Consider the following 19,765-nt stretch of genomic DNA (forward strand, 5'->3'; position numbering starts at 1 on the left):
AAGTCCAGCAAGTGCTGTGTGTGCCCAAAGCTCGGTAATTCAGCTCCCAGCCAGGCCTGGCACCATGTGAATGGAACCTTCCACTAGTAATGAGCCTTCACCGATGTCACCAGTCATGTTGTATGGAATAGCTTCCCTTAAAGGACACTTTGCAACAGGTCCTGTATGTCAAAGACACAGGCAAGATGTGATCCCCTTCCTGCCCTTCAGGAGCTCCCAGTCTGGAAGGAGATAAGATATTAGCATAGTAGGAGATGGCAAGTGCCTCAGAAGAAGAACATATAACAATACAAATCCTCATTACAACCCTATGAGCTGGTGTGATTATTTATACCCATTTGACAGATGAGGATACGTGGGCTCAATCAGGTTAACTACTCTGACAAATCACACAGCTAGAAAGTATCGCAGCCAATATTTGAACACAGATCCTATGCTCATAAGCACCGTAGAGCTTCTCTGTTGCCTCACAGCCCATTCTGAAGTGAGCTAGCAGAAGAGAGAACAAAGAGATTGTTAGATGGTGGGGAGTGTGTATGGTGGGACACAGGTGATGATTAGGGATTACTTCATTCGGAAAATGGCATATATGCAGAAGTTTATAGGAGCATCAGGAGGTCTATAGATGAAATGGGAGAAGTTCTCTCAGGCTAAAGGAACAGCATGAGCTAAACCATGATGGTGAGAAAATGCAGGGCACTGTGCGGAACGGCTGGGCATGTGGCTCGCTTAGGGATGAATGAGTAGGAACATCAAGGCAGTTCACAGTAGGTACAGATTGCCATCTGACTATGATGGGCCCCGGGTTCCAGGGGCAGGAGTTTTTATTTAATGCCAAAAGTACTAGGAAAATGTTATAAATGACAAAATAAATAAACTTATAGTCAGGGACATACAGCTAAATATACTAAGAAAATAATAAATGTTTCAAAGCAGAACTATGGCATGGTTTCAGCTTTACTTGGGAATCTAGGCTCCAACGATAAGGTCATGCATTAACCTTTCAGAACCTGGGCCAAAATCCAGAACAGTAGGCCTTCAGGTCTTTTCAGGTCAAAGTAGAGAGGGACACTGTTTCCAGGCAATGACTTTGGGGGTTAGGACTCCTATACCTATTTCATAGATGCTGATCTTCTTGAGAAGAGTCCCTGTAGCTCATTAAAGGAATTCCAGGCCCTGGCTGGATGGAGCATAAGTACCCCTAGTTGGTGAACAGAGCATAGAGAACAGGATGGGAGTCACAGAATCAAAAGACTTGCCCTTGATTCTTGGAATCTCCACAATTAACTATTCAATCCTTAGCAAGTCCTTTCTTTTAACAAAGGCACAGTCTCCTCATTTGTAAAACAGAAATGATCATATTTGCATAGCTATGTTCTTGCCAGAATTAACAATTTACTCATGAGATCAAATATAAAAATATGTGTCTCTACATGTAGGCTGGTACGTTTAGAATAGGTGCTCCCCCTGAAAGCCACTCTGTTGATAGGGGTAGTAGAAAAACAGCCTGATCCTTCTGGTTTAGTATCTAAGTGTGGAGTTGTCAACAATTTTCCCCCTGTTGAAAATTGAGCTGTATTCCCCAAGCAAGTCATTACATCTTTTTGTGCCAAACTGTTTTCGTCTTTTAAATGACCCAGCAATCCCACTTTGGGTGATATACAACAGGGAATAATCCAAAAGGAAAAAAGAAGGCGATTTGTTCGAAGATGTTATTCATAGTGCTATTTCTAGCTCTTTATATATCCCTCTATCAAGCACTTATCTCACTGTGCTGTAATTATCCATTCCCCTTCCAAAAGCCTCCAAATTATCTTTGAATCAATCCCCGGCACCTAGCACAATGCCTGGCATACAGTAAGAACTCAATAAATGTTTGTTGACTAAATGAATGAAAGAAAATTTTTAACGAAATTCGAATGAGCAAAAAACAAAAGACTGTTTTTAAGAGATGAAATTAAAGAATCTTTAAAACACACACACACACACACACAAAACCTGGTATCTATAGACTGCAAACTATTTGAAGAGGAGTGTGTGAAGAAGCCTCAGGAGTGAATCTCAGACTATTTAATTTATGATCTCTGAGCATCTCAAGGCTGAGGCTGAAATGTAGTACAAGATCACCAAGAACACCCAGGGACATGAGGTCCCATGTGAGCTCACTCTGGCCTCGTGGTCAGAGCACAGAGCTCTATCAGGAACCTTGGATTCTCACTACCTTACATTGACTAAATCGCCTAACTTCTCTGAGACCAGTTTATATCCACTGAAAGGTGGAGCATTACTGGAAAGCCCAGCACATTAAAAGGAATTACAGGGAGCAGGCAAGGGACAGCACAAGTGTAAATTCATGTGTAAATGAAAGAGGAGGGCTGGGAGGTGCTCTTGGACCATGGTGGGGCTTTGAAGCCCCAGCTCTTCTGGGATCTCACTAAGCCTTCCAGACCCATCTTACAGGTTGGTTGGTTGGTCAAAGGCTCCTCACCATGGGGTTCAGTGAAGGCAGGAATCTCTACAAGAACAGATGACACATCAAGGAAAAACACTAAGTTAAATATGGCCCATAAAGTCAACATCACTCTGAATGTTCTGTATTCTTGGTGGGAAAGAATGCTTTATACAAATACCCAGAGAGAGCAAAGGAAGCGGCCTGTTCTGCAGGGCTTATTTTGGGGCATTCCAGCAGCTCTCAGCCAGGAAGTGAGAGGCAGGAAGCCACTGCCCTCCATTCATTGGCCAGAAGCTCAAGGTTAGAAACCAAAGCGAGGAGCACACAGACTCCTTAGTCCGGATCAGCTGCAAGTCTGTGCACCCTCCGCCGTACATGTTTTCACCTCTGTCAGGGTCTCCCAGAGTCCTGCCCATTGACCTTGACACCTCTCTGAAGGATACCACACTTGACATCCTGTAGACAGTCCCTCCTAAACATGTCATGAACCCATTCCCTTCTCTCTGGCCCCACTTCTACCACCCTAATCAAAACAACCGCCACCTTCCACCTGAATGATTTCAAGTCTCTTAACATCCTTGCTTCTACTTTTCCCCCTCCTAGTGATCCACTTTTCCCAGCAGCAGCCAGAATGATGCTGGTAAAGCATAACTCAGATGCTTCCCATCACACTTAAACTCAGGTCCCAACCTCTGCTCTCATTTTCTGACACCTACCAGCCCCTCCCCGCTCTTGTCTCAGGCTTTTCCCCTCGCTGCCCACTCACTCCTCGGCACACTGGGCTCCTTCTAGTCCTCAAACACAAACACATTCTCACTCTGCGGCCCTTGAATTGACCTTGCCCTCTGCTCTTCCCCTGACTTTTACACGACTTGCTCCTTGTCACTCAGATCTCAGCTTCAACAACCACCTCCCAGAGCCCTTCCTCCATTCCCTCAGTCAGAGCACCCCGTGTGAATCCTCCTCTCCTGTTTACGTGCTCATTTATTATCTGCCTTGTCCACATAACCCTACTGGAAGCAGGCTCCAAGGGACCATTGTTTCCTGTGTCTTTTTCTTCACTCTAAACCCAGTGCTGGATCAGCGCCCAGGACGGTACAAGGCACATAAGTGGGAATCCAATAAAGATTTAATAAAATTTGAGTACATGCCACGGAATGAAAGAAACCTTACAGACTGTTGAAGGGCAAGTAGCCCAGACCTGTGGCTAAAACCTTCGGCTCAGAGTCAGGCAGGGGCCACTTATGCTTGCACTCAGGAGCTGGAGGAGTTTGCGCAAGTTTTCCCACTTCTATAGGCCTGATTTTTCTCAGGTAAAAGGGGAATAGCAGCACCTGCCTTGTGCGGGCGCTGGGAAAATTGAAACAGATAAAGCATGTAGAGCCCCTAAAGTAGGGCTCAGCATAGAAGAAATGTTCGCTGTCATCACCAACAACCCCATCCTCCAGGTGGGAAAACCAAGACTCAGGAACGAGCAAGCACCATCGCCAGAATTAAACCCTGAGTGAGCAGCAGAGCCAGGTCATAAACTCTCATCTTCAGTCTCTGTCCACTGACCAGCTGTCCTTTATACACAGCAATACCTGATATCATGTCACTAATGTGTATATTTTGCCTTGTTCCAGAAGGGATCTAAAGATGCACATAATACATGAAAAAAGTCAGGAGGAAGATGGAAAAATAAGGAGACGAAAAGGGACAAGGGTTACAAAAACAGGTGCCGTGAGTTTCACACTATTTGTTACAAGTGGGCTTCATATTTGGCCCTAAGATTCCCAGAAGCCAATACAAAACAGAGGAAAACACCTGTGGGCATTCCTTGAGAACACCTAGTTACTGAAACGCCACAGCAACGTGTGAGGAGGCGCCACTGCCCGACTGAGAACTACACTGGTTTTTCAGACTCCTGTCAGCTAAGATCCAGTCTCTGCTTCCTCCTGCTCACATGCACTCTAGTGTCACACTACTGGGTTCAAATCTCAGCTCCACTACCGACGGCGTAGCTTTGGACAATTTACTTAATGCCTCAAAGCCTTAGGTTCTTCCTTCATAAAATGGAGGTTTAAAAATGGATAAAAAAATGAGGTATACACATACAAGGGAATAGTATCCATCCTTTAAAAAGAAGGAAATTTTGACACATGCTACAACACGATGAACCGTGAGGACATTATTCTAAGTGAAATAAGCCAGTCACTAAAAGGCCAACACTGTGTGATTCCACTTGTATGAGATACCTAGAGTAGTCCCACCCAGAGAGAGAAGGGAGAACAGTGGTTGTCAGGGGCTGGCAGGAGGAGAGAATGAGGAGTTAAGGTTTAATGGGAACAGTGTCTCAGTTTTGCAAGATGAAAAGCTTTCTGGAGATTAGCTGTACAACATGTGACAGTACTTAACACTACTGAGCTATACACTTAAAATGGTGAAGATGGCACAGCCGGGCATGGCTCAGTGGTTGAGCATCGACCTAGGATCCAGGCAATCAGGGTTCAATTCCCGGTCAGGGCACAAGCCCGGGTTGCGGGCTCAATCCCCAGTCGGAGGCGTGCAGGAGGCAGCTGATCAATGACTCTCTCATCATTGATGTTTCTATCTTTCTCTCTCCCTCTCCTTTCCTCTCTCTGAAATCAATAAAGATATATTTTTAAAAAATAGTGAAGATAGTAAATGTTATATTATGTGTATTTTACCAAAATTAAAAGTAAAATTTAAAAATATAGTATATACTCACTGTAGAGCAACTCTATGGTTTAGGTCAAGTGCTTAGCACCAAGCTTGGCACCAGGAAGCGATCAATTTATATCACTTCTCCTTATTAATAGGAATAGTGTTCACATGGGTACTATCAACTCTAACCTCTTAGTGCCCCTGTCCTTCAGCACCACAGCAGAAAAACATCCCAAGCCTGCAGGCTTCAAAGAAGCAGCCTCCTACCCCTGAGCAGGGCCACCAATCCTCACCCAGCCACAGGCCATGAGGAGAAGGCAGGTTGCATACCTGTACCTGGGAGATCTGGTCAAGTCCTGCCTCCCCAGGGCTTCAGAGCAGCTTAGAAAACCACTTCCCGTCTCTTCAGCACTGACCAGAACAAACGTAGGTCTCAGAGCACTTTCCCCGCTCTATTAAAATCTGCCACACAACACTACTGGCGTCAAAGTGCTTCCCCCAAACACACCTCCATCATCTTCCCTGCATTGGAGCAAGCCCCCGCCCCCCCCTCCATCCCAAGGTTGATCGGAAACTGAACTGACCACAAAGAGTTACTCATTATGGCATCTGTTGGACTGTAGTGGGGCGGTGCCCTCTTGGTCTCCGTCAAATGCTTCCACTACATCAAAGAAGGCTAAAGAAGCGTGTGTGAGTGTGTGTGTTTAAAATCTATTCAGAATCAGAGCTCACCTTTGAAAGGGTGGAATAATACTCCAGAATTCTTGCAGCTTCACGAATAGCGGTAGCGGCTTACATGGAAAGCCCTGCTCAGTTTCTTTCAAGGCCCGTTCACAATTTCCACTGCCACAAATAAAACTGAAATAAAGGGCTCCACTATTTAGTTCTGCCTTTTGGACAAGCTGTCATCCCCTTTCAGGAAAGAAAAAGATATAGGCAGCAAAGCAGATCAGAAGGTAGCAGCTCACATTCAAACAGCATTCACATGATCAAAAGCAGGAAAAGATAAGTAGATACTAAGGAACGGGGAAAAGAAAGTAAAATTTTAAAAAACAAACTCAGGCATCTAAGCCTATGTCACATGATTGAAAGAGGCTTGAACTGGGAGAATGTGGTCCTAATTCTCAATTTCTCACCAATTAGATAAGTAAAGGTGGGCAACTCTGGCATCTCTGAGTCCCAATTTCCTCATGTGCAAAATGGACATGTTCTCTGCCTTTGCCTGAAGGCACAGCTTAAGTGTAGTGGAAGGAAGAATGAACACAGGGTGAGAAAATCCATGTTCTAATCCCACCTAATTAGCCATGTACCTGCAAGGCAAGTTAGCTGCACTCTCCGGGCCTCCGTTGCCCACTGTCGTGCTGTAAAATGAGACAGATCAACTGAATAATCTCTAAGTGTCCTTCCACCCCTGACAGCCCATCAAAAATACACAAGTGTCCTGAAAACCAGGTATTTTTCCAGACTGTGGATGCTGCTCAAATGCTATATAGGAACATTCTGCATACCCGTAAGTCCAACCATAGCTCTGTTTTTCAAACTAAAACTATCCCTAAAGCATCCCCAAACACACCTCTGGCTTGTTGCTTCAGCCCTAGCAATCAGATAGACAACACTCCCAAATTATCTTTCTACCCAATTCAAGCTAGGCCTCAGGTGGGAGAAAATATCTCTCAAATTTTTCTATACACAAATAAAAATTTTTCTCCGCCTGTTTCTAAATCCCACTGTGAGGAGTACTCCCCTGGGAAAGCAGCTGTCCACACCCCAAATTAAAGCGCCAGTGATCCCAGCAACAAGTCCCATCACCAGGCAAGTGAGCCAGCTGTCGGGGCTATAAACCCAGGGTCTGGGAGCAGAAATGCCATTCGCTCTGGCAATAATGGTGTACTCACGCGACGTCAGGCCCCACAGGCAGCTGGCCCTCCGCTGGCTCTCACTCCCTCTCACACACCCGGAGTCCTATTGCAAGGAGGTGATCCCGAGGCCAGAGGGGAACAGCACTGAGACATTCTCTTCTCAGCTTCCAGAACAAGGGGCAAAGGAATGGAAGGGAGGGATGGGGGTGGAGTGGGGGAGGGGAGCAACTTTGTTTCTGGAAACAAGAATTCAAATCCTGCTTCTCCTAAGCCCTGAGTCACCTCCTTCCCTTCCAATAGATCAGTGTGGTGGGTAAACATTTCCATATATGGGGAAGCAGGCTGGAGGATGTCAGAAAAATCACCCTTCTGTCCTCTGGCACTTAAAGAACATGCCCCACTTAAGACAGAATTCCTTACTCGGAGTAAATGATTAACCCCAAAAGAAGTGAGTCTAAACTGTTCTGCATGCTCCCCCACCCAAACAAGGAATGGGCTGGCTTGAAAGTCTATAAATTCACCTTAGGAATGGGGTCATCTAGAATGCAACTACATTTATGAAGTCAGTCTATTAATTCAGGGGAAGGGGAGGTATTTGAGGGGATTCACCTGAAGAGGTCACCAAGAATCCAGTCTGCAGTTCATTTAACTGCAGATGAATCCAAAACAATCCCTACTCTTGGACCCCAATCCCTGACTCTCTTGGGCAGAGAATCCTCCTGGGAACTTAGTTTTGCATGAGTTCTTTATAAGAACAGACACCAGGCAGGAAGACTCAGAATAAAACCAGACTTTCAGCCCGGCCAGTTTGGCTCAGCGGTTGAGCATCGACCTAGGATCCAGGAGACTGCGGTTGGATTCCCAGTCAGGGCACAGGCCTGGTTTCAGGCTTGATTCCCAGCAGGGGGCGTGCAGGAGGCAGCCGATCAATGACTCTCTCATCATTGATGTTTCTCTCTCTCTCTGTCTCCCTTCCTCTCATATATATACACACACACATATACATATATATATTTTATATTTTTTTAAATATATTTTAAAAAACAAACAAAAACACAGACTTGCAAGAGAAAACTGTGGGTGGGGGGAATAGGAGAGGAGAACGTCCAATTTAATTGGTAAGATTAATTCCAATCTGAAGCTCCTGAGTAGTGTTTAATGGCTAAATTGGACCAGTGAAGTCAGTCAGGAATGAATGTTGTATAAAATAACTCCAGAGTAATTTCGAGGAGGAGAAAGGAGAGATAAGATGCTGGGGGAAATGGCGATATGGGTAAAGAGGGGTCTGTTCATGACACATTTATTTTGATTACTTGTTTTTGCAGGGATGCCACAAGTACCTGAAAAATTGCAAACATTTTTATTTATTTCATGAACACAAACATAAGTGATTAAATGAGATAAAGTAAACAGGATCAGAGAACCTTCCACCACATGCCAGAACCAGAACTCAGTACAGAATTCTCACCACGGCAGTACTCTCTGGAGGTCCCAGATGCAGGCCTAAACAGGGTAAAGAGGTGGCCCTCACTTGTTACTCAGAAAACTAGACCAGCCATCAGACCTAGTGGTTTCGTAGAAAGATTGTCATCCTGTCAGGAGCCCAAAGACCCTTCCAATATTGCAACAGAAACATTTTAGCAGATGAAAGAGATATTCCATGAAAAATAGCTGCCCATGGATGGCCTGGGAATTCTGAAAGCCAAGAACCAAGGAGGAAGCTACAGGCATAGGTCTGAAGACCAGAATGATAGAGTCTCTACACTCCATTTTGCAATTAGCATTTAGAGATCAGCTTCCACATCCACAAAGGGTCCCTTCATTCCTTAATGCATGTGTGCCTCTCTTGCTCTTGACCACTGAGAACCACTGGATCTGGGATCTCACGAGGAGAAGAGACCATAAAGGCCATTGGCCGATGTCCCCCTCCCCCCATTAATGAATCCCTCCATGGTATCCCTGAGGTCTCCAGTGAGGTGAAGATCATCTCCTGCAGCTGCAAATTCTGTCTTTCCAATAGAAAGTTCTTCCTTATATGGAAACAAATCTGGCTCCCTATGAAGCTATCCAAGATCTCATCCTTCAGTTACTCTGGCTGTTTCCTGACCATATCACACCGCTAGCTCTTAATGCATTTGGTTGCCAACTTGAAATCCAGCCTTTTGGGGTTTTCCAGTCAGTGTTACTGCTAAGTAACCTGTTCTGCATATATTCCACTGGCCTTATGGATTCATAAGATGTACTCTATTAAATTCCAGTCATTGAGAAATGGGAGAAGCTAGGCCTTCCAGACCAATTCCTCATCTACCTCTTCCCCATCCCCATGCCACATTCCCATCCTTCGTGGACAAAGCTCAGGATCCCATTCCCAACTCCCCCCTCCTGCTCTCTGGTCCTGACAGAACTAAAACTGTCTCCAAGATACAAGACAGTTTCAAGGATCATGAAAAGAGAGAGCTCTGTAGAGAAAAGAGGGCCTTCCCAACACAAGTGCTCTCAGTGGCCTGCAGGCAGGACAGCAATCCACCAATAACTGGGCTAAGAGCTCGTGATCCCTGACAACTCCAGCATTATTTTAGACCCTGGTGTCTTTACAAAAAGGGGGGAGGAGGAAGTGTTCTTTTCTGCTACAGTTCTGATGCACTATTTGGATTTAAGGTACACATAGCAATGATGTCTCACATTAGAAACATGCTTCACGGGTTAGTAAATGTTTTCCCAGATAGTCTCATTTAATCCCTCTGGCAATTACCCCTCAAGGAAGTCTTCTACCCAATTTAGTTATAGGGAAACTGTGGCTTAGAAAGGTTAAGTATATTCCCAAGGTCACAGCGAGAATAAGTAGCAAAAAGAACACTGGTTTAGAGACTGCTCAAGATTCCAGGCACAATTTTGCTAGCTGTATGATCGCTAAACATTGGTTTAACTTTTGTAAATCTTGGTTTCTACACCTGAAAACTAGAGATTAAAAGCCCCTCTGTCTACCTCTCAGAGCAGCTGAGAATAAAATGAGATAATACGAGTGAAAGTACTCTGGAAATTGGGGTAGACGGTACAAAAGTGTAAGGGATCATTGTGTGATTATTTGTAAATGACTGTGCATTCCATTACAAACTCAAAAAGCAGTGAGGTCATTCTCAAGATGAAGAAACATTTAAGCTCTGAGAATTAAAGGGTAATAATCTGATGTTCAACAGGGTTATGTGTATATACTACTCACTCTTGCAGTTGAAGGTCAGCAGTGACTGTCAAATTTCCAACTGCCAAGTCACATAAGCCTACAGGAACGCTCAAGACAAACTCTCCCTTTTCAGCTACAAGCAAATGCTAAGGCAAAAGGAGGTAATAGAGATAGACTTTCAGAAGACCCCTGAGATTCTTAGTTCCGGAAATGTGACCTGCAATGTTTTCCTTGGCGAAGCTGTTAGAAACACAGGCTCCAGTCTCTCTGCAATACACCCGTGGAGCAACAAGCATGCAGTGAGGAGCTACTCACCAGAGAGCACTGGGGAAGCTCCCTAGCATGAATTGTCAAGGGCACAGAATAGTTCAAGTTACAGATACCAAAAAGATAGCGATTCCAACCCATGAAAAACCTCCCAGCCACTCCGTAAGATCTGAGACAAAATCTTAAGGCAGCAAAAAGGCCCATTTACATACCAGAGGTCCTGCAGCAGGTCACCTGGGAGCCAGAGGACACCCAAGAAGCTCTGAGGGTGCAGGGACTGGCCTGGCTTCCTTCAGTCCTCTCCCAGCACACTAGTCATCAGTATTCTCTTCAATTTCTGCAAAGATCCAAGTCATCAATCAATATCATTATGGAAGGACCAGATTTTCCCCAGAAATCCATCCCCAAAGCAGATGAAAACACAGCTCAGTTTTATTACCTGTTTTCTGTGCTTTACACTGGAGAAAAGCACTACCTAAATTTGTGACACAGGTTCGAGCATTAGTGAGAGATGTGGACAGTCAGGTTGAAACAGAGATAACTTAGAAAGGTAAACGGGAGCCCATACCGTAATTGTTATAAGCCAACATGATTAGAGTCTTTTTCCTTTTTTTTTTTTTTTTGATTGTTGATACTTTTAGAATCTATTTCTAAAAGTAGAGTGTTTTATTTGAGACGCAAAGCTCTAATTACACCATTGATCAGTATAAAATATAGTCTCTTTGGCTCTTCACTGCCAAACACTAATAACAATAATAACTAGAATTTAATGAGTGTTTACTCTGTGGTGAGCATTGTACTAAGCAAGTTGCATACATCGAGCATGCCATTTAATCTCATCAACAACTAAGTGAGCTGGCCAGTTTCATTCCCACATTACAGAGGAGGAAAGGAAGACTTAAAGGAAAAGTAAACTGTGCTGATCCCAGAGATAGTAAATGGAAAGGCCAGGATTAACTAACTCACAGGGCAAGCAACCCCTTACAGTTCTTTCCAATCTCTAACCTTTCCCATTGCCCAGCCTCTTTCTATTCCATTTCTTTCAGATGAAATCATACTCACGTAACTATCACACATGATGATCATATATAACAAACATAACTATCTCCAAAAATATTTGACAAAAGTCCTCATTTGTTTCTGTCTCCTCACCAGGCCCCTGACGTCAAGAACCTTGCCTGTGTTCTGGGCACTGTGTACACAGTGAACACTCAATATTCACAGGTATTCAGTTAGACAATGTGCTTGAAGGTTGGGCCAGGAAACTAATCTCAGTGAGGTTCCCAAGGTCTAAAGGGGAGACATAGGTCAAGATATAGGTCAAGTATCGTGTACATGGGGCAGCCTGAAGCTTCTGGCCAAGGCTTCTCAGAGGCTGCCTGACCCTTGAACCTGCAGCCAGGTACTCTAGAGGCCTCCGACTGAGGTAGACAGAAAGCACCCCTCCTTGAAAAGGGGAAAATTTTCCAGGACCCCTCACAACTGTGACTTTTACCAAGCCACTTTGTCTCTCAGACTTAGTAAAAAGACAAACTAAGCTAGCACAGTGGGTTTCAAACTTTTCTTTCCCTAATAACAGAGCTTTTCCTTTCAAGTAAAAGCTTTGCAGATGCTCAGCTTACAAAGTAAATAACAGCAGAACTGCTCAGGATGGGCTCCAGAACTCCCTTCCCTCCTAGTCTCTGAACTGCACAAGAAATAATGTGCAATGGCCCTCAGGAAAGCGCTCAGGGCTTCCAGAACGGGCCCCAACCCTCTTTCTGGCCACCTCTCCCATTATATTGCTACATGCAGTCTCTAGCTCCAGGCAAGAGTACACCCTCAACCCCTCCCTACTCCAAGATTTGACCTTGCTTCCCCCCCAGGGTTGTGCCTCCACATAGGAGCGCAAAATCTCACTGTACAGTGGGGAGGAGGATGCCTCGGGAGGGCTCTGTAACTGGGGTGTAGCCGGCAGTGTCTTCAGTGCCCCATCCTTTTTCTAAAGAGGGCCTCAACAATTACTGCTCCATAAAAATGAACATCAGGATAAAAAGAAATACTTCTGTATTTCTTTGTAGTCAACAAAGCTTTCAATGCCCCACCTTTTTAATGCTTAGTGCGACATATGGCCATGGTGCCCATTCTACAGATGAGAAACCTGAGGGAGTGTAATATAGTAAGATGCTGAGCCAGTAGCCAAGTGCAGGCCTTTGGCTCTAACACCTGTGTACACGACACTTTCCCTCAGCAGCAAAGTGCCCTGGAAACCCTGTCAAAGAAGGTGCCAGCCTCAAGGCCAGCTCACTGCATGACCCTGGGCAAGTTGCTATCCTTCTCTGAGACACACAATGAGGGCTCTGGGGCCATCCCACAAACCTACACACCCCTTTTTCTCTCATCCTGAAAGATTTCAGAAATGAAAGCTTAGAGAGGAACTACAAGGTAATGATTACATATGTGTTTGGTCAGTTCCACCCTGAGCTTTCCTTCCCACCCTCCAAAGCCCATCCTGTAAGAAGGAAGAGGCACTGACCCAAATGCCAAAAAGCCGCCATGACTCTACAGGACAACACGGGGACACCACGTGTTAGCATCACCATGCAGATCAGCAAGCCGCTCCCCAAGAACAACTGCAGTCACGGTCAGAGTGCATGAACTTTGTCAGCAAATTGCAGGTTTGATTGGCAATTTTTAATAAGCTTAAGATGCAAGGGCATTAATGTGGACGGCACAGTATGCACCTGATATGCTTTGTGGCCTGTGGGCTCCAAGAGGGAGGGCAATGAAAGAAATGCTCTTTCTTCAAGATCCTTAAGACAGTAGCATCTCTTTGTAGTGTGGGCAACTAGAACTGCTGTCTGACCACAGGACTCTCGTTTGGATGTGGAGACATCTGCAGAGGAGGCTGCTGAGCCCTCTCCTGGTATTCTCCTCAAGTCTAAATGTTGACTGCCAGGTTATCCCAGGACCACAGGGTCCAGCTCTGGCAAAACTCAGGTACCAACTATTCCAATTCCTGTAAACTTGTCTGGAACATTCATTCATTCAGAAAGCACCCAAAGTCCACTGATGCCCGGCCAGAAGATAAGGCTGAGTTTGTGCTTTCAAGGACTCTACACTACTATCTTAAAGTGGCTTCCCAGTGGCAAGAGAATAAGTCCAGGTGCTTAATCCCAATATCTCAAGTTCCTGAAAAACGCAGTCAATCTTCCAGTCCCACTATAAACTCCCTCCCACTGCCACTCAGCACACATTCTTTGCTTATACAGGGCTAAACGTTTAACTCCCTTATTCCTGTACTTGACCTACTTTCCTTCACCACCCTGAGATCCCATATAGACATCCTATACATCCTTCAAGGCCATTGGTAGTTCTCAACAGGAACAAGATTGTTCTTTGAAGAAAGGCAATAATTTCTGCAGTGTTTCATGGATTACAGGACATCTAGGGTCACTGGCCTTGAGTACTGTATGGCAATGGTGGTCCAGCCTCCAGCATTGAGACCAGAAAACACTCCACCACATTTGCAAATGCCCCTTAAAGAGATGTTACTGCTTCCAAAGGAGAATCACCTGACCACTGTCACTCAACAGGGAACCTCCCTTGTTTCTCAGTCCGATCACGATACTCTTCCTTCTTGGAATTTGCTTAGCCTGCTGTCTAGGACACTGATTATGACCTTCCCTGTACTGTTCTTACTAATAACTTAACCTATTCCCTCTCTAGTGAGGGCTCCCAGTGGACGAACTCATGACCGACCTCTGCCCAGAGTGCCAAATCTAGCCCAGTGTCAGGCTCATAGTAAGTGTTTAATAAACATTTGTGAACAAATTATATAAACAGGATAAATGTCCAGGGCATGACTCCCCAGAGGAGATGAAACTGAACTAAAAAACTACAAGTCAGCCACTGCTGTCAAAAGAAAAAAAAGCTAATTCAGAAACTGAACTTGGACAAATGGCTGCTTTTTCGCAATACTGAGTACATTAAGGTTATATGTTTTATGTAAATAAAAAATATTAAATAGAATATCATACTTAATTATATTACAGTATTATAATTAATTGTACATAGTAAGTCTTTTGGAATAATAACCCCTGGATGTTTTAAAATGAATGTGTTGGTGGCAGACACCCTCTCTACTGGCTCAATCAGAGCACTTTCCCCACTCTAAAGTGCCCTCCTGCACTACAGAAGCAGTCTGCTAAAAACTACATCTCCCACACTCCCTGAAAGCTAGTAAATCAGGTTCTAGCTGGGAGGTAGAACATGGAGCTAAATCACTCTGCAGCTATTTCTACTGGCAGGCAACACTGGAACCCTAAGAGTCAAGACGCCTTTCCACTGGGCAATGCAATGTCCAACCACCAACTCTGAGGATGGTGAGAAAAGTCTGACAGGCCTCTTCAGTGGCTTCCTAATGCTACCTTCTTTATCCTTGGATTTGGCTATGGAATAAATTCTTCAACTCAGTAGTTCCAGATGTAGCCTCCTGGCTCCCACAGCTTGGCTCCATCCTTCCCAACAATTCTGTTAGCGTCTTTTCCCCTGAATCAATGCCTTTCCACTTAAATTGTGTGAAACATTGCACTGAAGACTGATAGATGCAAGAAGGAAAATGCAAACCAATAGATCGATTAAATCATCATCCATTCCTCTACCGCTTGATTTGCTCAAGTAAGACCTATGTCTCTCTATACCTAAGACCCTCCCTTTACCCCTGAAAGGGAAATATCTCACTTCACATAAGTGGACATAAGTGGCAGGTATCGTAAGCTGATCAGAACTACACAAACTAGCTTGTGGTCAACATAAACTCTAATTCATATAACCGGAAGCATGGTCATAGCACAAATACTAGCTCTTTCTTGAGAATTTGTGGCCTGACCTCTTTCTTTTTCAGATTTTCCCCCGAATACTTCAGAACCTCAAAGGCATGCAAGCTCCACACCCAGCCCATCTGCTCTGTGCAGACCCACAGAGTCAGCCTCCAGAAATGTCTGTTCCTGTCTTTATTTCCTTGTTTATAAAACAGGGTTAGCAATAGTACCTTCTTCGTAGATTTGTTTAAAAGATTAGATGAATCACCATAAATAAAGCTGCCACAGCAGTGACTGGCACAGAGTGACTGCTTGCTAAGTGTCACCTAGTTTGTAAACCAAGAAGCAATCTTAGGGCACAGTATATGTCCTGTTTTACAAATGAGGAAACTGAGACTCAGAGAGTTTATGTAACTTGTTCAAGGTCAGCCAGCTACTAAGCAAGGAGTGGAGGCAGGATCCAAATCCAGCTCCGTGGCCTTCCTTACACAAAATCCGAAACTCTCTGCTCTTCAGCATCCTGCCTGCTGATATGCACACCTAATGGAAAAATGTATTAAACTGGAGGAGAAAACAGCCCAGACATAACGGGGCTGTGCCTTGGGAGCTCTCTGGGCATCACAGGATGATAAGGCCAATGTCATAAGCCCTGCCCTTCAGCACAGTCAGCTCCTGTGGGTAAAATTAGCTCAGCTCTGCTCCAGTGCCGCCTGGAGCCCCGAGGCAAAACTCACCCTGGGCACAGCATAACCTCACCTGACCCTCAGCCCCAGGAAGGGTCCCTCGTGAACCTCATTAGGACCTGAGATGACTCATTTTGCTCTTTCCTGTCTCTGGCTGCTGAGGTCACCTCTCTGCTATCAAGAAAGGGAGCTCCAAAGGAGAAGTAAAGATGAAAATTCGAGCAATCACTCTGCATTCCCTTCCTCCAGGACCATTCATGTGGAAGGATGGGGTGTCCGATGCCACACCAGCTGTGTATGGGGGAAGCAGGCTCTGCTGAGCTACATAACCCAGCTCACAACCAAAGACAGACACTAGCCCTGATGGACTCCCAAGATTTCCCTCAGTTTACTCTGCGGATGATGGTACTGACCAGGGCAAGGCCCTATGTTATACGGTGTGCCCAGCAGAACGCAGCACACTGATGATGACCACCGGGCTCTCCGCCGCACCCTCCCAACCCGACGCCACCAGATTTGAAGGGGAGCTCAATGTCATTTCTCCTGGGGCTGTCCCTGCTCCCACCCAGACCTAGCTAGAATTTCCATCACAAATTCCAAAATGCATTCTCTCTACCCCTTATTATTTGGAATGTATTTGTCCAACAACTATCTCTTGCCCACCTAATTTGAACTTGAGGATACAGAAATGAAAGGAATGACCAGTGCTCTCAGGGAATGGACCCAACTTCAGTAAATAGCTGAAAATGGGGGAGGGAGGGAATCAGGAGTCAGAGGTGCATTCCAAGCAGAGGTGATATCAGAGAAAAGTCTTGAAAGGAACGCGAGAGCTACCCTAATAAGGTGGGGAGAGGGGCAATGTTTCGATAAGGGAACAGTATGTCACAGAAGCTCAGAGAATCCCATGTTTACTCCCGGGAGCACAGGCTCTGTCTCAGAGATGAGCGAGGTGAAGATGGAAAGAGACAAGGCCAAATTACCAAGAGCCTTCTGGTTTATGCAAAGGAATGGACTTTAACTTGGGTGAGGGAATCCTTCAAGAATTTTAAAAACAGAGATATGGCAAGAATGGATTTTCATTTTTGGAAAATCACTCTGCAAGAACAGAGAATGGAATGGAGACGGGTGAGATAGAAAATAAAGGCCAGGTGGGAACTGTTGAAACACTGCAGGAGAGAGATGCCGAGGGTCTGAACTTAGGTAGGTCAGCGAAGGTGGAGGGGGGCAAGTAGGTAGGAGTAGTTACCGTGGTTGACTCACTAAGATCCAAGAACGATCAAGCAGAAAGGTGAGGGTAAGGAAGGCTTTCGGAATGAGTCCCAGTTTCCAGGTTTGGTGGCTGAGTACAGAGTAGATGGTGCTATCATTTGCCAAAGTGGCAATGCTGAAAGACAGGCTGAGTCTAAAGTACTTATGAATTTTAATTGGTGTGTCCAAAAAGCACTTACCTACATGGATCTGGAGCTCAGGAGACCCCACCCTCACCCCCAGGAGTCATGAGAACAGAAACAACAAAGAGGGTTGCAGACAAAGCTCTGCAATATTGACATGTATGGAGCCTGAGGAGGGATAAGAGCCATGAAGGAACCTTGAGGACAGGCCAGAGAGGCAGGAGAAGAATAGAGGAAGCAAGAGTGGTCAACAGTGACAACATCACAGAGGCCAGATCAGAGCAGTACCCGAAATAAGTGAATTCGGTCCCCACAGAGCTGGGTGAGAGCAGCTCCCGTCAGACTGAAATGGGCTAAGAAACCAAAAGGTGAGGAAGTAGACAAGTGAAAAGGCAGAAAAGGAAAGAAGAGAGACATGGCGGTTGTCAGAGAGGGCATATGGGTGCATATCTTACTTCCCCTGCCAGACTATACGCTCCAGAGCAGTGCTGTCCAAGGGAAATATAAGTCAAGCCACAAATGTCATGTGTTGTTTTCTAGCAGCCACAAAAAAAAAAAAAAAGAAAGAAACAAGAGAAATTAATTTTAATAATATTTTTCATTTAACCCAATACATCCAAAATATTACCATTTCATAAGTAATGAACATAAAATTTATCAGTAAGATAGCTTACATTATTTTTTGTACTGAGCCTTTGAAATTGGATGAGAAGTTCACCCTTACAATATCGATTCGAACTGGCTACATTTTACATCCTCAACAGCCACATGTCATTCTGATTTAACTTGGATGAATCAGGGCTCAGCATGAAGCTGGCACACTGTATATTTTTTTAATATGATGAAATGAATGGATAGGTGATGGATGAGTGGATAGAAAGACGGATTTGTCTTCCACTGAGAAAATTAGTGAACTCTCCATGGCTTCTTTCCTTATATCAACTACACTTTAAATTTCCAGTCTTGGGTCATATTGTCACTGGAGCCTTGGTATAGCTCAGCAATTTTCAACCCTTTTTATCCCATGGCACACAAAAACAAATTACTAAAGTTCTGTAGCACACCAAAAAATATATTGTATCTTTTGCAGATCTGACAAAAAAATAGGTATAATTCTGATTCATTCACACTGGACAGCTACTGTTATGTTCATTGTTGTCATTTTATTTGACAATCTAAGGGGAAAGAATCAGTGCCCCTGACTAAATATTCAGGTATTTCATGTTTGAAAAATTCTTGCAGCACATCAGTGTGCCACTGCACACAAGTTGAAAATCGCTGATATAGCTTAATATAAATAGCATAACTTCCACTCCTTCTAAACTTATCTTCCTTCAAAAAAATCACAAACAACTTTGTCAGTCTCTCTGATTTTCTTAGAACAAAATAAGCCTGTCAAACACCAGTCAAAAGACCTACCCCTCACCTGGATCTCAATCAGGCCTGTAACTTCTCTGAGCCTCTGCTTTCCCTACCATAGAAATTGAACTCCAACTCTACGTATCTCATAGACTCATTGTAAAACTCACAATAGTGAAAACACAAAAGTATTATATAGAAGTCACGTAGCACTCAAAAGTTTCCCTATGTCATAAATATATACCATACAAGCTTATAGTTCTTTAAACTTTAATCATGTCTACATGCACTCATACATAAACAAAACTCTGTGTGGCAACATTAACAATAGTACAGTATTTTAATTTCCAATATCACTATCCTTCCCTTTGCCCTTCAAAAACCACAGAAGAGCATGGCTGGTGTTGCTCAGTGGTTGAGCATTGACCCAGGAACCAAGAGATCGCTGGTTCGATTCCGGTCAGGGCACATGCTTGGGTTGCAGGCTCGATCCCCAGTAGGGGGCATGCAGGAGGCAGCCGATCCGTGATGTTTCTCTCTCATTGATGTTTCTATCTTTCTATCCCTTCCCCTTGCTCTCTATCTCAAAAAACAATAAGAACATATTTAGAAACACACACACACACGGGAGATACGGTCACTGATTTTCCTGGGGAAAACAACTAGGTTCTCCTTGAGTCAATACACTCCAAGGCTTGCAGAACTCGATTAAGCTTGCCTACAAAGTACAGACTAAAAAGTGCTGGCAGGACATGAGCCAGCCTGGGAGATGGTATGATTGAGGGCTCAATCCCCTTTCTACAGATGGAACACAGAAAATGTACTGGACAGACATCACTTAAAATTTGACAGTTAAAATCTTCTCTACTCCACACAATTCCCAAGAGGTGAATGGTAGTGACTATTTAGTTTCATTCTGCTTTTTGAACATGATACACAGAAATATTTGGGGGATTAGAAAGGTGTGAAGCTGAAATGAGGATTTCCTAGGGGCATAATGACCAACTGGAGAGAAAAAAATTAAGGTGATCCATTTGTTTCTTTTGCTGATCAGAGTCACTATCAACAGAGCTCATTTTTAAAAGCCTCTTTCAAAACTAGAGC

General features: G+C 44.4%; 1 protein-coding gene across 2 annotated transcripts in view; it reads right to left on the reverse strand.

Annotated features, from left to right (window-relative positions):
- LPP (LIM domain containing preferred translocation partner in lipoma) overlaps positions 1-19,765 on the reverse strand; it is a 601,611-nt gene that overhangs the window by 544,613 nt on the left and 37,233 nt on the right. For both annotated transcript variants that reach the window (XM_087818248.1, XM_016200064.2), the window contains exon 2: positions 10,639-10,763. The gene's annotated coding sequence lies outside the window, so the exon portion shown is untranslated. The remainder of the gene's footprint in view (positions 1-10,638; positions 10,764-19,765) is intronic.

This window comes from Miniopterus natalensis, chromosome 6, assembly GCF_054644295.1.
Source record: "Miniopterus natalensis isolate mMinNat1 chromosome 6, mMinNat1.hap1, whole genome shotgun sequence".
Lineage (NCBI taxonomy): Eukaryota > Metazoa > Chordata > Mammalia > Chiroptera > Miniopteridae > Miniopterus > Miniopterus natalensis.